Below are 23351 nucleotides of genomic sequence, written 5' to 3'. Positions count from 1 at the left end.
CCCCCCCCCCCCCCTTGCATAGGGAACAGTTAAGAAATCCAGAATCAATTGTTAACTTCCTATCAAGTAGAAGAGTAACTCTTTCTTGGGGAGACACAAACTTCTCATTTGGTTCTTTAACAAGTAATTGTCATCTGTAATCAGACTATTACACTATATGCAAATATTCTTTGTGTCATTCATTTTTCCACAAATAATGATCCAATTTTCCTTCATATTCTTTTGACCTCAAAGTGAGTTCATAATGGTATCCCTAAATTCTCTCCCGTGCATGACAAATCATGAGATTTCAATTGATTTCATTTTAGCTAATAGGCAGCAGAGTTTTTTTGTGTTTGTTTTGTTTTACTGTTTATTTGCTTTTAGTTTTTCTCAACACTTTTATACATTGACTCACATTTTATATATAATAAACCTGTGAAGTGATTTTGTGATAAAGCCTTTGGTATAAGAAATAATTCCTATAAATTGAATGCTTTATCAAAGTTATATGGTTATATACTGGATCTAAAGCATTTACACAACTATGATTAAATCTAAGATTAAGTTACTGATTAAAGCTAGAGTTTCTTCAATACTTTCAACCTACTGCTTGTATTAGAAATAAGTGTTTTTTTCAATTTTACTGAACAATACATCTTCTAATAACAATGTAACCTTGCTGCTTATACCAGATCCTTTCCAAATTTTATGCCCACCAGAACCTCAAAGAAGTGTCACCCCCTGTGGGGAACTTTATCTGACATTTTCACGTAGCTTAAGGTGTATGTCTTATATTTCCTTAAAACAAACTCATTAAAATTTTACTTATTTATTCAGTATTTACTTAGATGTTGTTATGTTTCAGACATAATATGTCCCATGCAAACAATGGAAGAAAGAGGTTATTCTTTTTTTTTTTTTCTTATATTAACAGACCAGATTCACATACAACATTTCCAGTCTTCCCCAGTATACTGATCTAACATTAGTTCTGCACAAATACAGGGAGTTTATTGAAAGTAAGAAATGTGTGTCAGCAATGCATGCTAGGAACTCACAGGATTGTACAGAGAAGTATGTTAGGGTATGCCTTCAAGGCAGTGTCTGATAAGTGTTACATGATTGGAGAGACTGGTAACTTGGCTGTAATTGTCTCAAGACAAAAGATCTCCAGCTGCTATTTCTTGCACTAGATATGCATGTCCTATTTACTATCTTCCGAAAAATCTTAATTCTGATAGCATATGTCCCAGGAAATGGGGGTGGGGGACATTTTTTACACCATCCACTGTAGCATGTTTGTGAAATCTGAAGAAATACTAATTGCTGCACTACAGTTTCTTTATGTCACCTAGAAATTTTGGAGCCTGAGATACCTTTGTGGTAAAAGCTTCTAGGAATGCATGTTTTTTGTGGGGGTTGGGAGGAGAAGAGGCTAAACTATAATCATTTCAGGGAGATTTTGTTTTGTTTTGTATTTCTTACCATATTTAAATTCTAGCAATAAAACGACTTCATTTCATCAGTAGTCTGATTAAGACAGCACATTTGGAAAGGGAAAAATGCATTAAATAGACTAATTGGGGAACCTGAAGGGTAATCATTAAAATCAGCTGCCTTTTCAATACATGTTGAGAGATTGTCTGGGAGCCTTTCTTTCAAATGATACTATTTCAATCATGCCTAACATTTAAATCTCTCAACACTGATATTCCCATTTTAATTTTAGCTGGCACCAGAAGGAACTGGTAGAACAGCAGATGATTACCTCAGTAATTTATTCCACATTTTCTAACAGCTTTACAGATTCAAATAAAAATAAAAAATAATAATCTAAAAATGCAAAATGCATAACTAAAATTAAGCATAGAAAAAAATTCTCAAACCAAGAGAATTTTTTTCTTTGTAAACTCCCAAATGGTGGAAAGTAAATTTCAAAGTGAAATGTAAACAGGACCTAATTTTACCAGTGCTTATGTTTTGATGACTAACTTGAGTTTTAAAAAAACGATATTGATTTGGGCCCTAATAATTAAAATCTTATGATTATTTAGCTAAAGGATTAGCTGATATTTGTTTTTGAATCTGCATTATCTAAGAACAAATCCCACTTTAGAAAGTCTGTGCATAACTGAATTGTTCTTCAAAACAAGACCTCTAAATGCTTCAATTTAGTCTAGTTAACTGTTCCAACTGACAGGAGCAGACATAAAATTTTCCTCAGGTATAATAGAAAGGAGACCCAATTAGAAGAACTATCATTCCAACGACAAGCATTTATTGAAAATCTAACTTATTCCTGGATTTATCCTAGGTTCTGGGGATAGCAACAAATGGGCAAAACCATTGCTTTCATGGTATTTACATTCAAGCCTATGATCTTAACTAGAGCTGTTGTTAAGGTATTCAACCTCTTTTGGTCAAGATTGGCCTCCTGTTTAGTTCATTAAAATATTGATTTACTTTGAAATACAAATAGGTAAAATCTTATCTGTCTCTTGAAGTCTATTGAATAATAATAACAGATGTTTCTTTCTAGTTTATCATATAACTCATTTATGAAAAATAACTTATGGAAATGCAAATTAAAATTCTTTACTTTTAGTTCATATAATTATAGTAGAAAAATATACTCAAAATAAAATGTGAAACATTGGATTTAAAGATCTCACTTGCTTCCCTTTATTTCTCTTAACTTTGTTTTTGTAAGACAATGATGTGTGTTTAAAACAATAAGGCAAACATAAATAAGACTACTATTCTGGTTGCAGCAAGCACCACATCTAGATTACTTACAAATTTCCATTTAAATGTACCAAATATATGCTTTTATTTCATTTACCAAAATGAAAAATGTCTACAGCTCATACTTAGTATTCCATGTCGTAACACAATAGTATGGTAAATGTATTCATAAATCAGAAATGAAGTGATATCTGTTTGGATGTGTCTCTTTGGGGTTCAGATTTCTTTAATAGCGTCTTAGTACTGACACAGTGGTACCTTCTGCTAGTGTTTTGCTTAGGAATGTTCAATGCAGCCATCTTTAAATTAAAAACTGCATTGATGTAGTGTCACTCAAGGATTCTAACTAAATGCTCCTGGTAGAAACCAAATTAAGTCAACAAAATATGTTAAATGAAACAAAATGGTGAGTGTTTTTGTTTTATTAATTATACTTATTTTGACATCAACTGTATATAAATCACCTTATTCTTCAAAAAAAAAAAAAGAATGGGTATTGGGGAGAAAGTATTAATTTTTGTTGTTTTTCCAGAGAAAATATAATGTTGGAGAATGTAAAACATAAATATGTGAGAAGAGTGCCATAAAGTGAGCAGCATTGTATTTCTGAGAAGACAATTATCGTGGCAGTTATTAGATGTGGGGTGAAGTAATAGGACCACAGTTCAATGTTGACCTACTGGCATGGCAACTTATATCTTTATTTGGGGGCAAAATTAATTCCTGCCTAGTGACTTCTGTCCTTAGCACTATCAAAGTTGCTCCCCTAAGAATTTCCAGAAGTTTGTGAAGTGCTGAATCCAATGGCTTCTTCACAGTTTCAGTCCTTTTTCTTTGCATTTTATTCCTTTGGGTTTGCAGATATTGCATTTTCCTGACTCGGAATATCTCATCCTCTGTCCCTTTCCAGCTGCTTGTCCTTTATCCAGCTCTTATATTTATCTTTTTAATTGTTTCTTCTTAGTTATACATTATTATTATTATACAAGCATGGAATATATCTTATTCTAATTAGGACCACATTCTTGGGGGTGGACACGATAGTGGGATTCATTAAGTATTTTCATATGTGTACACAAGAAAATTATGTTAGATTTATTCTGTCTTTCCTATTACTATCTCCCCTCCTTGCCTTTTGTTCCCCTTTGTCTAATCTACTGAACTTTGGTTCTTCCCCTCTCCCCCTTTATTGTGGTTTACCTTCCACGTATCAGAGAAAATATTTGACTTTGGTATTTTGTGATTGGCTTATTTACCTTAGCATGATAGTCTCCAGACCATACATGTACTGGCAAATGTCATGAAGCCATTCTTCTTTATTGCTAAGTAATATTACATTGTGTGTATATACTACAATTTCTTTATTCATTCATCTTTTGAAGGGCACTGAGGTTGGTTGCTTAACTTGGCTATTGTGAATTGTGCTGCTATAAACATTGATGTGGCCATGTCATTATAGTATGCTGATCTTAAATCCTTTGGATATATACTGAGACGTGGTATAACCAGGTCAAATGGTGGTTCCATTCCTAGAATTTTTGAAAAATTTCCATACTGCTTTCCAAAGGGATTGTACCAATTTGCAGTCCCAACAACAGTGAATGTGCATTCCCTTTTCCCCTCACACTCACCAACATTTGTAGCTACTTGTATTCTTGATAATTTCCATTCTGACTGATGAATCTGTTTTAATTTGCACTTTCTATAATTGCTAAAGAAATTGTTCCCTTAACAGTTCAATGTAAATTGCCCAAGTTTCTGTCCTAGTACTTGCTCCTATGTTCTTATTACTTCAACAATTTATCTGTTCTATAATATATAAATAATCCCTTGCATGAAGCCATGGTATTTTGGTTGTTGCCAACAGATATTCAACGTGGAAATTCCACTAGTACCTCAAATTCCACTAGTCCATTCATGTTGAAAGCTTAATTAATTATTTTAGCCATTTTTGTTTCAATTCCTTTACTTGTCCATCCATTAATTTCATTTTTGTTAGAAATCTGTTTTTTACAGTAACTGTTTTGTCCTATCTCTTATGCAATCAGTTGCCAAAGTTTTTGATTCACTCTGCAATATCTTTCCCTTTTCTTCCCTTTCTGTTTTACTTTTCTACTACTCTGGTATAGTTTAGGATTGATGGTTCTTGTTTGTTTTTTTCCAGCAATATTCATTCTCCTTTCCCTGTTTTCAGTTTCTTCTTTCTCACATTGTTTTATATTATGACAGTCACAACATTGCTTTGGTATTATGCACTTTGGGAAGTGAAAGGCTATTCCTAAGGACATTGTAGTGGAAATAATAAATACCATTATCATCAATGGATAAATGATAATTTTCATTCTCTTTTGGATATTGCTTTTATACTCACATTCTGTATAGATCAAGATTAAAATTGCTGAGCATGGTAGCACAGGCCTGTAATCCCAGCCTCTCAGGAAACTGAGGCAAGAGGATCAAGAGTTCAAAGCCAGTCTCAGCAAATTATCGAGGCCCTAAGAAACTCAGTGAGATTCTGTCTCTAAATAAAAATACAAAGAAGGGTGGGGATATGGCTCAGTGGTTCAGCGCCCTGGGTTCAATTTCCAGTACAAAAAAAAAAAAATTAAAATTACTTTTATTTCAAATAATGTTTACTGTTGAAATTCATATGGATACAAAACTCAAGTTACTTCTATGCAAGTAGGTCTTTTACAACCTGAATATGTGCCAACTTATGAGTTTGTTAAGCTTTCAGAGAGGAAAAGAAAATCAAAAGAGAAACTCAACAGGAAGAAGTAACAATTCTTGAACACAAAGTTATTCATCTAGGAAATCTTATTAGCAAAGGGTGAGCAGCTTTATCCAAACTAATTGAAAAATTATAAAATGGAATAATCCCATCTGTAGCAGTTCCTAAGGGATACCAGCTGACATATTGTAGAATTAGAGTTTTTGGTTTCAACAGAACTGACTCCAACTTACATAAATGAGGAGAAAACTATCTAAAGAATATTGGCATTCACCAGCTTGACCTGGGGTTGTATTCATTATGACAATACTGTTTGAGTAGAATAAATATCCTGTGTTTTCTGTCTCTTTGTGCTCTGCTCATGATTTGGATTCTACGGAGGGAGCATCAGATTTGCCTGATTTAGATCATAGTTCCTAATTTGTGTGATTTTCCTATGAAATTACAAGGTATATTTCAACTACAGAAAATAAAACTGACGGAAAACTATGTTGAAGAAAATTGAAACTGTATATGATCATTTTCCACATGTAACCAGGCTAAATTAAACAAGCAAAAATAGAGAAATAGGAATGTTTTGGATGACACAAGAAGATGAATATTATAGCATTCTTCCCAAATATTATCCAACCTCAAAATAAGCAAGAAAGAGAGACATGAAGATCAGAACCAAATTGTAAACATTTTAAAAACTTAGAATTGCCCTTTATTGGTTTAATGTATTCCTGAGGCAGTCCAAAGATGTTTTTTAGAAATAAAAGTAGGATGGATTATTTTTATTCAGGTATTCTTAATTTTCTGCAGTTTAACATGTTTCCTTGACATTCTGATGAAGGCTTTAAAGCCCAACTTGTAATAACTTTTCAAGTTTAAAAAATGAAATTCATAGAAAACTAATATTATTTATGTTTTTCAGAATATGAAATCATATTTGTGATATACAAATATCTATGCTTCTTCAATAGTACCCTTAAGAAGAAGATCTAAGGTGATGATTTCAAAGAAGTGGCATGTATAAATAATGTTCGGGGTTAGCTACAATATTGTCCTTGACATGAAGCTATCTTTATTTTCTTTTGGTAACAAAGTGGTAGAAAATTTTAATGCCACTGTATGAAAATTTTTTTCCTTCAAGTTAACTAACTTCTGTTCCATAGATAAAGTTTTCTAACCTAGAGATGAAAAATCTGATTGGCCTAAATACCACTCCTGTTCTCAGATCATATTATACTTGTAAAAGGGTCTTAGGAAAGAATCATGTGCTAAAGATATAATCAGTTGTTATTGAATTGGATGGATATTTGTTTATTTGTTTATTTTTTTAACTTGGTGTAGAAATTGAATGCATGGGAGATAAACCTTGAAAAGTTTGGAAATTAAAAAATATACTAAGGCAGTTGAATTAAAAATATGAAGATTTGAAAATACACATTTTATTATATCATAGAAGAAGGGAATACAGATTCTTAACAAGATTCTTCAAATTTGAGTTGTTTTCCACATAAATATTGAGAGGCACAACTTTTTCCCCTCTTGTTCCCATGTGCGAGAACTAAACAATAATAATTCTAATGTGACACAATTGCCATACACCCCAAAAGATCTGAGTCAAACAAAATGTAACTGCTGGTGAAAATTATATGAATCAAACTCTCACCATGTTAAATATCTCTTAACCTGCTTTTAACTTTGATAAATGGCTTAATGTATTTTTTCATCTGTGTCCAAATTAGCTCTACTATAAGTGTATTATAAATTAATTCATTAAACTTAACTTTAATTTGTAAAATATTTTATAAATTTATATTCATTTTCTTGCACACTGTGGGTTATATTAATTCTCTGAATTTTATAATCATTTTATTCATTTTTAACATGAAGCTTATCCAGTCCTAATAAAATGTTATTCTTTTTTAAGCCTATACAGAACTGCTAAGTTACATATTTCTCTTACTGTGTAAGCTTTAAATTAAAATTCATCCAGATTTTTTTTTCTTGACTTGCATGACTTGTTCTTCTTGATGAGATTAATATTAAGTCCTAAGACCTTCTCCGTGCTTTCTGTTTTTCCATCCAGAACTCAGCAAAGTAGTTGTTCTCTTGCTTAGTTCCCCACCCCATTGACACTTTCTTGATGCAGCACCACCTGGAAGCTAAACCCCCTGTGTGTTCTGTTGACTGCTTGGCTTTGCAAAGGCTGATTTTCTGTCATTAGTGATTTCAAAGTTTTCATCATTATCTCCTTAATTTTAACTCTGAATCCAGTTGTCATTCTTTTTAATTAATCTGATTACCTTTCCTAGGAACACCTAAGTCCCCAGTGTAAGTTTTATTTTTGAAACTGGAGAAGTTTCATTTCGAAGGTCTCTCTAGGTTATCAGTAGGATAAAATTAAGTTCATTTATTAAAAAGATTACTCATCACTATCACATCATTTATTTCTTCCTATCTTCATGCTTTTTTCAACTCTCAGTAGGGATGTTCTCATCCCTTATTCAATCATATTATCATATTTAAATTCTAGTCATTTCTAGAATTTATTATGATGGTCTGTACACCATACAAATTACTTCACCTTTTTTACAGACCCCTGAATGAATATCACAAAGTACTCTCAAGTAATTCATCTAGGTCATGATATGAAACATTGCTCTACTCAGAATGAAGTTATGCAAATATTGAGTATATGGGAGTATCAAGAATTTCACTCCACAGTAGAAGTTATAAACATCAAACAACTGTTGGTTTTGGTTGTTTTCCATCATCCCAGGATAATTATTTTTTTATTTTTCCAAAAAGCCTTTAAATTTACTTTATTTTTTTAAGAGAGAGAGAGAGAATTTTTTTTAATATTTATTTTTTAGTTTTTGGCGGACACAACATCTTTGTTTGTATGTGGTGCTGAGGATCGAACCCAGGCCGCATGCATGCCAGGCAAGAGTGCTACTGCTTGAGCCACATCCCCAGTCCTTTAAATTCACTTTAACTGGTGCAGTGCTTTCAGTTAGGAAGACACTCCATCCTCTGCAACCAGCCAACTGAATGGGATGTTGGGTTCACTTGTGCTTACACATTTCCTGTCATTCCACAGAGAGTTTTCAGGGCTCTCTTTCATTTTTTTTTTGAATATCTAAACTAACTATAATCTGAGCCATAAAGAAAACTCTGATAAAGATACTCTGCATGTTCCATTAATAGAGTAATTAATGGCCTTGTCAATTTTTTTTAAGAAATCTTGTTTAAATTTTTGAGCTCATGGTTTTATGGTGAATTCACATTTGATTCTGCATGCCTAAACTAATATATTTTTTGATCAGTCTTATTTATCTAACTAAATGAGAAATGGATCCAAATATCTTCAGTTCATGTGACTTGAAAAAGAGGTTCAGTCAGGCACAGTGGTACACACCTGTAATCCCAGCAGCTAGGGAAAACAAGACAGGAGGATTATGAGTTCAAAGCCAACCTCAGCAAAAATAAGGTGCTAAGCAACTCAGTGAGACCCTGTTTCTAAATAAAATACAAAATAGGGCTGGGGATGTGGCTCAGTGGTCAAATGGCCCTGAGTTCAAACCCCAGTACCCCCACAAAACAAAAACAAAAACAAAAAGAAGGAGGGGTGGTTCAATTTAAAAACAGATGATACTAAAGATGTCTTTAAAATTACTAACTCACAAGTTTTTCTAGGTGACCATACAACTAATAGAGTGTTGGTTTCTACAAAATGTATAGAATGTAATATCAATTGTTTCTAAAATTTTTCTTCAACAAGGAAGAGATATTTAGTACTATTAACTATACTTGTCTGATATCTTGATTTTTACAGTTAAAAATAAATAATATTTAACTTCAATGGGATTAATCCTTATATATGTGTTTGTTAGAGGATACATCTAATTAACTTGCAATGTTAACGTGTTAAAACTTCAACTTATGATTATAAAATCAAGTACTGTTAAGTTCTTAAATTGCATAATGTAATATATTTAAACATTATGTGTTTTCATAAATTTGTATATGGACAAAGGTTTAAGATTGCTTTGTCTGTGTTTTCACTGAAAACAAGATTACTAAGAGTTAAGACTCTCTCAGGTGTAACTTATATGCAGAGAGTATAAGAGATTTTAGTTGGGCTTCAGTTAAATTACCATAAAAACAAAGTATTTAATCTTATTAAAGTGGAGTCATTTGTCAAAATTCAGAAATTTCATAAGGGTTGTTTAAGATTGTGAATTACGCTAAGCAATAAAATCTAAGAATGGAAATATATTTTAATATGGAAAGTAGAAGGAAAATAAAATGTTTTTATAAAAGAAAGTCTTTTGTGTGGTACAGTAAAAAGTTGAAAATGTCTATGTTGCAGAACGTTTCAGGAAGATAAATTTCAAGAAGTTTTTATAACTAAGTTAGATATATATAATTAGCACAAAGTTATTTATGTTTTTTTCCTGAGGTCAAATATTAATGCACTGATATAAACCAAATTTGATCCTCTATGCATTAAAGTAATAATGATTTCTTAAAACGTTAGTGTCTTACCTATCAAGATAATTTCTCATGTCAAATTTTATTCTTTAGAGCAACTGGTCTTATAAGAATTAGGGTTTGTACAACTCTGGTTAAACAACAACTGCTATTTTAGAGTATTACATTACATTACAGATTCTGAATTTTTCTTTAAAGGCTAAACATGGTTAGTATAAAAACATGAGTATAATTGTGGTGCTATTACTGGCCTCTGTGTATACTAAATGTATTCACATCTTCTAAGTATACAAGAGTTTAAATTATAAGATTTAGAAGAACATTTTAATCAGGAAGATGTTCTTCTAATTAAGGTTTAAAGTAAAGGTTTAGGATTACAAAAATTATGTTCCTTAGTTCATAGCTATTATACAAACTCAATATGTTTTTACTCTTGTTAATTTCATTTTGTATTTCCCTTGTAAACTTTAATTGTTGTTTGTTAGTGCCTTACAGAAATACAACTTTCAATTCAACAACTTGAGTTACTTTGAGATAATAGACCATCATTTATAGATAGACAGGATGAAAAGCTAACTAACAGTACTAATACTGACCCCAATTAAATAAAAGGGGTGAATGACTGTAAAGTTACAGACATTAAAGTTAAAACCCAGTACTCTTACTTTAATACTGTTGAAACTGGCTTGCTAGATGTTTAAGACCAAACCTTAGAAATTGAAGTTAAGGAAATAAGAGAGGGAGAGGGAGGGAGGGAGGAGGAGAGAGAGAGAGTACAAGAAAGTGAGAGTGAGAGCCAATATTTGGCTCTTGCCCTCTAAGTTAGCTTGAACCCACGGAACAAGGGAACTTCTCTAAGCGATTTGCAACTCTGGGCCATAAGACATCCCAATAAGGGGGATCCATGTGACCCTGGAAAACAGAAAGCATATCAGTGCATATGCTGCAGAGAGGAGAGTTATTGGAGAAGAGAACATCCCTGATGTTCCCAAGGGAAGCCATATAGTCAAAAAGACTCTAACCCATCCCGGTAGATGGCACTAGAGGAGCTAAGAGGCTGCTTACAAGTTCCCAAGAGTGCCCCTCTGAGGCAATTCAGTTGACTCTTAACAAGAGATAGGAACAAGGTCAATTTGACCAGCTTGGTCTTGAACACCTAGCAAAAACAGTTTTCACCAAAATACAGCCATACCTCAGCACTTATCTTAAGACATACCCTTGTGTTAGCCCCACAGCCCTGGTACCCCCCAAACTCTGAAGCATTTTTTCCTTTGCTAGGTTCATATTTACCCCTGCATACCAAAAATTAGTCTAGCCTCTATAAGTTGGTCTACCTTCTCTTTAAATCGATGTTTTATCTAACCAAAGTTTGTCTGTCTTGATAGTGGCACACACTAGACACAAGTGTGCCTTCAGTTTATTCCCTTTCTTATGAGGCTACAGTTCTACACTGGGATTGGCAAAGAAGCAGCAGGATTAGGAACTTCTATTTGCTACTACTATAAACAAATTGTCAGTACAAGTTACTGAAGATATCCAACAGTTTGACGATTCAGTACTGACTTTACAAAATAATTTGATTCCCTGGCCTCTGTCGTCCTGCAGAATCATTCTCAGATGATCAACCCATGACCAACCAGAATGAACAATGTATAAACATCACTTTTTTTTTGTACAATGGATTGAACTCAGAGGTGCTTGACCACTGAGAGACCTACCCATCCCTTTTCACTTTTATCCTGAGACAGGGTCTTGCTTAGTTGCTTAGAGCTTCCCTCAGTTACTGAAACTGCCTTCAAAATTATTATTATTGTTATTATTATTTTGCTTCAGCTTCCAGAGTTGCTGGGATTACAGGCATGCACAAACAAACCCTGTAGAAACATCGCTTTTTAAACACATTGACAAAAAGTAAAAAACACATAATCACTTTGTTTCAGTACTAAAAGTATAGAATATGTATTTTTGAAAATTCTTACAATTCCTAGGAATTAAGATATTAGTTTCTATGCTTTACTGTGCTGATGGATCAACATTCTCTGCGTTTTCTTATTTTTAACTCTCACTACTGTTCAAATCTCAAAATCTAACCCCCATTTACATAAAGCTTCCTTTTAAGATTCATAGTTTTCTTACTCATTCAATTGCTGTTCTCACCAGATGGCTCTTTTGCTACCATATTTTTGAGACTTTGTTCTTATATCATCCGGCTCCTCCTCCATTCAATGAAATATTCAGGCAGCTACACTCTGAAGTTAAAGTTTAAAACTCTGAAAATAAATGCATTAAGGATATTTTTAAAGGCAGTTTTTGTACCTTATCCAACAAAGTGATTAAGAATCTTCATACTTTTTTTCTCCTTTTTTCTATTTTGGCTTCATTCTCACAGATGGGCAGGAAAACCTAGATTTTAAATTATCAATGGCTAAAGACAGGACCATTTAAAACATCCTGGTAACCCCAGAAAGATGAAAAAAAAAAAAAAAAAGCAGTCTTTGCTTGTTTTCCTCCCCTTCTTTTATTTCATCATATTTCGAGCAACTTCATAGACAACTCAAGCTTTTAATGTTTAACGTGTTATTTAAATTTCTGTTGCTAATTATCTGTACTGTCCTGATTTGTCTTTCCAAAATCAAGATGAGAAAAGGAAATTTCTAGTAGTTTACTTCATTTTGACTGTATCAATTTATTGGCATTTTACCTGATTTCTGATTTCCATAGTTGCTTGAAGTTTATCACAAAGTTTCATTATAGTTTCACTTAGTGATTTCATGAAATTAGAGTGTTCAACAAATCTGGGCTGAATTTCAGATTTGATTTATTATTTCAGGCAGAAACCATGTAAAGCTTGGCAGTGTGAGATGAGTTTTGAGTTTGAGTTTTCTGGTTCATTTAAGCTTGGATCTCAAAGAAAACCTCAAGGGATAAGAACTCACAGGAGCTGAAGCTAAATTCACTATAAATATTTTAAGATAAAAATACTTTATGACCTCTAACTCAAATTATTTTTTATATACTAGCAATTATAACATTATTTTCCAAATCAGTCATCTTTTTACAAGCTAAGATGACAAATTACTATTTAAAGATCATAAATGTTGCCACAGCCTTATTAAGAATGACTCTGCTGAACTGTGAAGTCGGTGAGCTTTGCCATTATTAAACCCATTTTCCAGCAACATTAGTTACTATATTTATCTTGCTGTTCCAGCTTGAAAATTCTGAAAACCACAATATCATAAGAAGAAGCTTAAAACAAAATAATCACATGTATTTAATTTTTTTAAAATGTCCAGATATAGGTATTAGAAAAACTACCGTTCATCTTACATTTATAACCTAACAATGCTATGAGTTTCGTTTCACAAATTCTTCATCCATAAAATACTAGTTTTTATAATGTACATCTTTATAATGACACTGTTCCAAGTGTCAATGTGTTTACTGAGCTAGGAGGTAGCTGACTGACTTAGAAGAATGAAAACAACACACTTAGGTGCTCCTTAATACATTTTTATCTCTACATAAGTTGGAAAAGAGCAGACGCTTCTTTATTTTTAAGAGGAAAAATCTTAAAAAAAACCCATAATTTATAAATGTTTTATTTAGCACATGCTTAGAATAAAAAACAGATGCCCCTTTTTCAAAGTTTTGAATTATGGCTAAATGAAACACTTCAGAAGTAAAAACCAGTATGTGGTAATATATTACTTTATATTATTATATGTAGTATTCATTTAGTATCTTTGAAAAAAAAATTGTGGGACATATTGCTTTTTTTAAAGGAATATTCCTTTAAGGATATATGATAGAAATTATACTTATCTCTTTTGGAAAATAAATTTTATTGAAATTATCTGGTATGATTTTTTTTTTTTCAAACCAAAGGAAAATCTAGATTAAGATATTTAACCTACACCACTTCCTATATCCCTCCTCTAATGTTTGTGGTCACTTATTTATTCTAAATAATGAATTCTTCAGTAAGAAAGCTTTTAGCTACAGATGATTACTTTGTCAAGCTGTGTTTATGCAAGGTAGGTCAAACACAGTGGGTGAGTTCAGGTACCTGGGATTCTTTAAGGTAGGTGAAGCTTAAAGCAGAACTGAGATTGATTTGACAAATTACTGTTTCAAATTGCTTTATATTTCATGGTTGTTGACAAGACCCAAGTGCTAGTAGCTCTATTTACTAAAACTTTACCAGTGAAGCCCACATTACATCACGGAGTCATACCACAATATTCTAAAATTTCAGTGTTTTAATTCCTTCTGGGGACAAAGGATCTTTGAGCATTTTTTTGAGTGTCAAAAACTGGGTAGGTGAAAATCAATACAAAAGCTGTAAATGCTCTTGCAAAGAGTTTGCTTGCTTGTGTGTAGAAACAGTCAAGAGGTTAAGTGGGGTCTGAGTTATCAGCAGGACTATCACACAAGCCTGTTTCTGAAATCACAGGCTAGAATGGTAATTAAAAGTTCTGTAAATTAGAATAAAACTGTATGTGTAAAATTGGAATATTGTCAGAACAGAACTAGTGAGGATATAGTGATTAGAGTTAGAAGGAATTGGGAATACCTGCCTGGTAGGGAAGCTAGTTTGCCTGGGGAAAACTTAATTACAACGAATAAAAGGGAAAATAACAAATCCATGAGGGAGGAAAGGCTGTTGCTTAATCTTAAAGGGTTTTATTGGAAGTGATTATGTATCTTAGAAAACACATGAAAATTAATATTTGTTTAATATTTATAATACAAAGTGCTACCAAGATTTTCTTGACAACTAATATTTTGGGACAATTATACTGCATTTACTAAGGTAGAGCTTTATGGATGTTTAAATTCTCTGTGATTTGTGATATAAGTAGTGTATAGTAGGTAGGTATTCCACAGTCTGACAAATGGATATGTATGTAAGGTGGTTTCGTTCTTGATTTTTTTTTTTATTAATCAATTCATATCCATAATGCTTTCTGGGTCATTAGCATTTTTTGAAATAAGGTGAACACAACATTTATGTGGAATTCGAATTAGAAAAATGGTTCTCTGCCTGTATCTGTAAAATATCTTGAAACAAATCTATTTCACCAGAATTTAAATGGATGTAAATTTACTACGTAGTTTTGAAAAGTGGATAGATTTTTACTCACTAGTACAGTTTATGGAGAAATGTACAAAATCGGTCATTGCTCTTTTGATACTATGCTTTAATTATGGTTCCCTGATTAAGGATTTAGTTAATGTTCCACGAACTGGCATTCCAGAGTGGCCTCATTTAGGTTCTAAGGACTCTTTATAATTAAACTTTCTTATTTTTATTTTTGTTGTCATTATTGTCAGTATTCCCAAGGCCACTGAAATCCTGGGTTTTAGTAATGTCCATTGATTACAGAGTGTTTTAGTCAGCTTTTCTTACCTGTGACCAATCCTTGAGAAAAGAACATAGAAGAGGTAAGATTTATTTTTGCTCACAATATCAGAGGATTCAGTCCATGGTCAGCTGGCTCCAAGGCAGAAACATCATGGAGGAAGGGCTGGTAGAGAAAATTAGTTCAACTCAGGGAACCTGAAAAGCAAAAAGAGAGGAAGGGGCTGGGGAGGAGATAAGCCCTCAGGGCATGCCCCAAGTGACTGCTTCCTCCACCTAGGTCCCTTCTTCCAGTAGTCCATTTGGCTATCAATGGATTAATCAACTGATGAGATCTGAGACATCATGATCCAGTCATTGCCTTCAAGCCCCACTCTGAGCTTTGCTGCACTGGGGACTGTGTTACCAAATCATCTGCTTTCAGAGGACATTCCAGATCAAAACTGTAACACTGGGACACTGCACTAAACCATTTTACACATCTCTACATTTTAGCACCAGAAATAGGATGAATCTGGGGTTTCACATTTAGCAAAACTGCTTTCTGATTTTCAGTTCCTAGGTAAGTTTCACTTATGTTAGTAAAATAGTGTTTGATTTTTTTTTCCCCTTTATTAACCTTTTGTTATCTAATCTTAGTTTGATTTTTTTTTAAAATGATCTTATTTTATCTTAAATGCATTCAGACTTTTCCCTTCTTTTTCTTTTCTTCCTCCTTTTATCCTTCATGATATTATCACTTAGGAATTGTTCTCCCCAGAGCTCCATTTAAATTAATAACAGAACACATTTTTTTTAAAAAAATACATGCACAAGGTAAAAAATTTAAAAACACTAAAAATGACATACAAAAAGGCTTTTACTTAACATGTCCAATGGTCTAATTCCACTTGTCAGAAGTTACCACTACAACTAGTTACAGAGAAATACAGATGGGAGAGTCTATAAAGTGAAGTGATGTCGCAAATGACAGAGGGGGTAGGTTTAGAGAATCACAGAGGAAAGGTGTCCCCAATACAGCAGACAACTAGCATTTCTGCTGCATCTTCAGAACATGCATCAGATTACTAAAAGCAATGAATACCTTTGCATTTCACCAAAGACCTGAATTTTTACTTGAAATGTTTCTTAGTCTCCATACGTTGTGTCCTAATAATAAACTTCCACATCCTGATGTAATTGGAGCATGTCTCTTAATTCTTGTTGCAAACCCTATTACCATATGTCAGAAAGTAAACCATCCCTTAATCTCTGTTCTCTTCTGTAGTAACAAGTAAATAACAGGATACAGAGTAAAAGGAAAGAGATGTAAAATGAAAATACCTGTGTATTTTAATTATACATGCAGTTGAATTGCAGATAATTTGCCTAAAAATATTATTCCTTCATCTGAAGGAAAAATTTGAAACTTCTAGTTTAAAAAAAAAGGAAGGAAAAATACATAAAGCATTCCATTTTATCAAGGAATGAAATATGAAAAGGATAATGTGAAAAATAGTACCTAGATATCAGAAGGGGTTAAATGATCAAAATGCATTTATATCAACAATAGATTTAAGTTAACACTTCTGAAAACAACAAAAAAAGTATTTATTTTATTGTCAATAAAGACACTAGGAAAAATAAAGAAATGAAGTGAGGGAAACCCACTAACGTTATAACAAGTAACAAATACAGAATCAGAGATGAATGCATAAATTTAAAGATTAAAATAATTCTTATCTCACCCCTTGCTCTACCATTTTCAAGTCACTTGGACCTTAATTGTTCATGGCACTCTTAGTGTTGGGTGTTTTCATTGTTTGAAACAGCATCTCTGGTAGAATTAACATGACGAAATTCTGAGATATGACTTTCAGGCTTAGAATATTTGATGGCCCAATTTAGACTTGAAGTCATCCCCTGCTCTTAAGGTCAACATTTGGAATTCTTCATAAGATCATTCTGATTAACCCATATCAAGTAATAAAATAAATATATTTTCAATACAATACAGGAAGATAAATACAAACATTCTTTGCATGTATAAATCTATTCACAGGCAACATGGCCACTTGAAAGAAAATACATATTTAACTGTAGGAAAACATGACTTTTTAACATTTAAAATGTTTTACCAGCATATATATATATATATATCTCATATTGCTTGACAAAAATAGGAAGATATTGTGTAAAGGGCTTTAATGATGTGAAAAGTGTCTTGAGAAGGAAAGTGTGATATAAATCTCTACATAAATGTAAACTATCATTACTTTTATGTGCTTCTCTCTCAGATAGTCATATTACTTAAAGAAGAGACATTAGCTATTATTATAAACATTGTTAGTTTTATTCTTAAAACTTGAAACCTAAAGTTAATTGCCAGGTTGTTAACTAGTATTGAATTATACTACACCATGGATATGTTAGTAAAATATTGGTGATAGATGAATAAATATAATATGTATAATAAATAATATACACAACAATATCTGATATATATATTATAATAGAATGGCATATGATTTCTAATATATAACCTAAAATATACATAACTATATTCCAAAAATAATTCCCCCCCCAACTTTGTTTTGGTGATTTTTTTTTTTTCTCCCTCAGCCTCCCAAGCCACTAGAATTAAAGGTGTGTACCATCATGCCTGGCCTTTTTTATTTTTTAATTAATTAATTAATTAATTTGTTTAACTTAAACTTGATTAATAACATGTAATGTGTACAATAATGGGTCACTATGGTGTAATGAAAATCTAAAGATCCCTCCCTGAAGTGTTACTTAGATTTCACCCTCAGAAGAACAGTATAACCAATTCAGCTGCCTGATGCCTAAGTTTCATATAACATAATATATTTCTAAAGTCTTTATCAAGTTTTGAATCAAGATCCATATAGAACTCCAAATAAATAAGAAAAAAAGTACATGTCCTTGAGATAACAAACTCTCATTTTATAGAAAATTACCAACTCCAGAAAGAGAAGTGCTTTACAGGTTGTATACACTATCAGAACTATATATTTCTGATGACTTAGCAGGACCTGGATAATAGGGCAAGGAAATGAAACTGCATATGAGGGACTAGAGCAAAGTCATAAAGTCAGAAAACATCAGTCAGTTTGAGAGGTGTTTTTTTTTTTTTTTTTTTTTTTTTTTTGATAGCATGCCCTTATATAAAGCCAGAAAGTTACTACTAAACAGTTGGCCAGGAATTAAAAGGATTAGGACCTGCCATATGATTGACAGGCTTGAGATACCAGTTTCAGAATTCAAAGTCAATCTTTATATAGGCATCATCAAAGCTGGGGAGCAAAGTATGGCTGTCAGAATTCTTTCGTTACCCCATGCTTTTCTCTTTAATTGGATGTAACTTGTGACTCTCACCTGCAGACTCAATGTAGTTGTCACTAATCCAGGAGACAGGCTACCTTCCCTACCCTCTCCTCCTGGTGCTGGTGAGAGCCTAGGTGTGCTTTTCACCTTGACAGTCCCTGTTGTGCCTGAGAGGAGGGGTGCTTTGGCCTTTCACTCACAAGGCTGCCAAATTCCTGTATAGCATGTACTTACTTCAGTTGCCTGATGCCTCAGGTTTACCTATGACCGGAATATTACACCAAACCATTTGTTGTAATAATTCTTGGACAACTTTGAATATTTTTTCCTTATTTTTCTTCACCCCTCCCCACCAATGACACATGCAAGCCTGTTGACTCCGGTTTGCAGGAATAGGTTTTCCTGAGCAAGGATGACTTGGCATTATGATCTGTCATTGAATCATCATTGCTTTTATGTAACAACTACTGACCTGGAACCATGCCAGCTACTGACATGTCACAACTTGTTTGGCATTCCTGCTATAGTGGCCTTTTGGGAGGCTGGTCTGTCTACTACTTGACTCCCCTTTTCTGGATTAGTTTCTGCAGGCCAGTTAATTTTTCCAATTTGTAATGCTTTAATAAATAAACATTTCTGAGAGTCAGTCAATACCGTGCCCTCTTCACCCCTGCACTGCCACCCTAATATCCATATCTTCTAGGACATATCTATTCACATTAAATAGGAATGATCATATCTTTCAATGTGTCTATTGATCTCATATTCTTTTTGTAGAATCAGTAGGAAGGTAGGCTGGGGCCTGGGACTCTAATCACTGTATAAAATAAGGCCAAGATGCATGGAATCTTTTGAGGATGCTCTCCTAATGATTAGCATCACATGGGACCATGACCAGACTTGTGTACCCTCAGTTGTAGGTCCAGCTTCCAAGGAAGACTTAGAAACATGTTAGAGAGGAGGTTCACCTGATGTCTGGACACCATCTAGGTTCTACAGTGACAAATTCCAGGGGATCACAACAGCTCTATTGGTTTTCTTGGTGCAGTTTGTAGAGAGATTTGAATTAGCAGGTGGAGAAAAAATGGTCCCCCAAGAGAAAAGACAAAATGGAGAGTGGCTGACAATGAAGATGTTCAAGGCAATGTTAAGGTTTCTAAGAAGATGGCAAGGTATCTAAGGATCCATGGTGGTAATACTCAGAAATGGGCATCATAAATAACAGCAGCTGGGAAGTGGTCCATAATCCTTTTTTAGGAATTTGAATCATAATTCAAAGCCTGTAAGACATGAGGTGGGGATAATAGAGTGAGAAGAAAACTTAGAGCTAAGAGCAAGCAGGGCAAGCATACAAAGAATGTTTTAAAAAGAGGACTTGAAAATGGGCATCAAAGCAAAAATCCATGTAAAAGAACTATGCACACAGGGGCTAATGGCAACTCAGGCTCCCGAAGTAGGCATTAGTGTTAGAGAAGGGCTGGAATAACAGCTGGCATGGGAATGTGGGGAGAGTTGAGCTCCTGCATGGGTTGGGATTTGTACCCAGAAGCAGAAATAAAACCAACTCTGTCAGAATGGGCATCTAATAAGGAGGGCTAATGGAATAGGAATTAGCCTAGGACTAACCTAAACACATTAAAGAGGTACTCTTACACCAAGTTATGTTGTGAAAGAGTTTAGCATAGGTTCAGTGGAAGCAAGTAGACAACTTGGTGGTTGAGTTCTTGAGAGAGATGGTAATTAAGATATATTAATTACTGCCTTGTACTTATTTTTCTTTTATTTATGGTCAGAACATGACATTTTGGCTGTTAGACTTTATTTAGATTTTTGTTCTCTTTTTGTGGTACTGGGCATTGAACCCAGGGATACTTTACCACTGAGCTCTATCTCCAACCCTTTGCATTTCTGAGACAAGGTCTTCCAAAGTTGTTCAAGCTGGCCTCAAACGTGTGATTATCCTGGCTCAACCTCCAGAGTAGCTGGGATTACAGGTTTGAGTCACCATGCCCAGCTAATTTTAGAATTTTTTAAGGGAACTTATCATACAAAGATTCTATCTTATATCAAGAATAAAGTAGGGGCTGGAGTTATGGCTCAGTGGTAGAGGGCCTGCCTGGCACATGTGAAGCCCTGGGTTTGATCCTCAGCACTACATAAAAGATAAATAAATAAAATAAATGTATTGTATCCATCTACAACTAAAAAAAAAAAATACTTAAAAAAAAAGAGAATGTGGAGCTGAGGCTGTAGCTCAATGGCAAAGCGCTTGCCTTGCATGTTTGAGGCACTGAATTTGATCCTCAGCACCACATAAAAAATAAATAAATATACTGTGTGTTCATCTACAACTAAAATTATATACATAAAAATATTTTTTAAAAAAGAATAAAGTAGAACTGATATCTTTTTACAAATACTTCCATTAGCTAACTTGATGTAGTGTTCCCCATTTTATGGATTATTTATAGTACTGTTAAGAAATTGCCTAATAGTTGTACAGATAGATGAAAAAAATGACCAAATTGGCTTTGAGTTGTTTTGGGGCATTTTCTGCATGTGCTCCATCGGCTTAGTTCCAATGTTTCCTTTAGGTTTATTTTCCCTGTGAAGAACTAGGTCAGATTAAGCAGCAGTCAGCATGAAGCTCCAAAGTTCAGAGGCCTCCTGACTGAGTCTGAAAGCCTCCATCAGCAAGTTCTGGAGAACCCTGATTAAATGAAAAACACTAAGGCAAACTTGTCCCTTGCAGGATGTCAAATTAGGGCACTGATCATCTTAATGTATAAGTGCTGCACTCCTTGCTGCTGAAGAACTTTGGCAGATAGATCTCTTGGTAGTCAGCAAAGGAGGATCTTTAACACCTCATTATGGGTTACACACAAAGGAGAAGGGCCTTTGCGAACAAGGACTAATACCACATGTGTATGTGTGCATATGTGTGTAACCACACATTATAATCAGCCCTCCGTATCCACGTTTTCTGCATCTGAAGACAGAAAATATTGGAAAAAAATGTGTTTATACTGAACAATTCCTGACATTTTTTCTTGTCATTTCCCAAATAATATAAAAACTATGTGTGAAGCATTTATATTGTATTAGGTATTATAAGTAATCTATACATGATTTAACATATACAGGGGAATGTACATAGATTATATACAAATACTAGATCATTTTATATAAGGAATTTGAACATCTGTTTTAGTCAGTTTTTGATTACTAGGACCAGAATACCTGAAAACCACATCTTAAAGAAGGAAAAGTTTATTTGTGCTCATGGTTTCAGAGGTCTCAGTCCATGGTCAGCTGATTCCATTGCTCTAGGCCTGAGATCAGGCAGAACAACATGGTGGAAGGACATGGCAGAGGAAAGCTGTCAACTCATGGCAGTAGGGAAGGAGAGGGAGCAAGGGGAGGGGCCGGGACTAAATATAAGTCTTAAGGGCACAACCCCAGTGACTAAATTCCTCCTATCATCCAATCATGCTGACCTGTTTATAGCTACAACTGAGTAGTCCATTCAGATTAGTCCACTAATGATGCTGCAGCTCCCACTTCTGAACCTTGCTATACTGAGGAGCATGCTTCCAAAACATGAGTTTTTCAGGGGATAATTGTGATCCAAACCATAACAGCTTATGTTTGGCATCCACAGGTGGTCCTGAAACCAATCCCCTGTAGAAATAGAGGAAATGACTGAATATATAAACACATCATCACCACCACCATCATCATCAGAACATGACCAATTGTCTATTAATCTTTAAGATTAGAAGTTTTAAAAGGAACTTAATCTAGGAAGATTCTATTTCATTGCAGCTATGAAGACTGCAATGGGTTTTTCTCTTTTTAGAGCCATTTCAAAAGCCAAGCCATAGTTTTCTGTACCTCATCTTCTTAATTTACAGCAGGAGAATGCAGTTAATGAGCAACATCTTTTAGATTTAGCTAGTAAAATTTCAGAGTGTATTTGTATGCCTGCTTTGATTATTATTACTTCTTGATGTCATTGTTTCTATTGGTCATTAATATCATTTTCTTTAACTATAGTAGGTGATTTTGAAAGCATTGTTTGCAGATGTTACTTTTTAAAACTCCTCCTGTATCTTTTTTCTGAGGGTTCTTATTTAATATATGTACCCCCAAATGTCCACATTGTTTGTGTCACATGCATAATAACAGAACTTTGACACTGCAAGTATTTCTGAGAATGCTTGGAATGCTTTCAATTTCACTCTGTCCTTGTAGCCTTATCTCATTTCCTTCTTCCTGCTCTGGTGATCTCACTTTGTCTTGTGCTAGTCATAAGCCTGCTGTCACCTTTCTGATCTATGAGCATGAAAAGGGTCCTCTCCAAATCCTGTTAAAGCTCATAAGCCCTCACCTAGTGTTCTGGGTCCCCCATCACATCTACCAAAAAGGCAACAATCTATAGCTCTAAGGATGTTTGGAACTACCCTTTCCTTTTCAGATGTTTTTTATGGGATTAATGAAAATATAAATCCCTTGAAGTATTTGCCTTTGGCTTATTTCATGAAGCACCATTTATGCCTGCACATGATGTAGGGATATTTGCTGTCCATGTTTTGGTGGCCCCAAACAATAAACCATGTTCTCTAAAGGACTACATTTTTTCCCATTAGAAACTGTCGCGGTGCATTGCTTCTACAATATAAATAACTAAATAACCATATATATATATATACATAT

At 33.8% G+C, this 23351-nt stretch overlaps 1 protein-coding gene across 3 annotated transcripts in view; it reads left to right on the top strand.

Moving 5' to 3' along the window:
* Window positions 1-23351, top strand: part of Kcnh7 (potassium voltage-gated channel subfamily H member 7) — a 467079-nt gene that overhangs the window by 82279 nt on the left and 361449 nt on the right. The gene's annotated exons all lie outside the window — the stretch shown is intronic.

Source organism: Marmota marmota, unplaced genomic scaffold (assembly GCF_001458135.2).
Source record: "Marmota marmota marmota unplaced genomic scaffold, marMar, whole genome shotgun sequence".
Lineage (NCBI taxonomy): Eukaryota > Metazoa > Chordata > Mammalia > Rodentia > Sciuridae > Marmota > Marmota marmota.
This window is presented reverse-complemented; position numbering and strand designations above follow the sequence as displayed.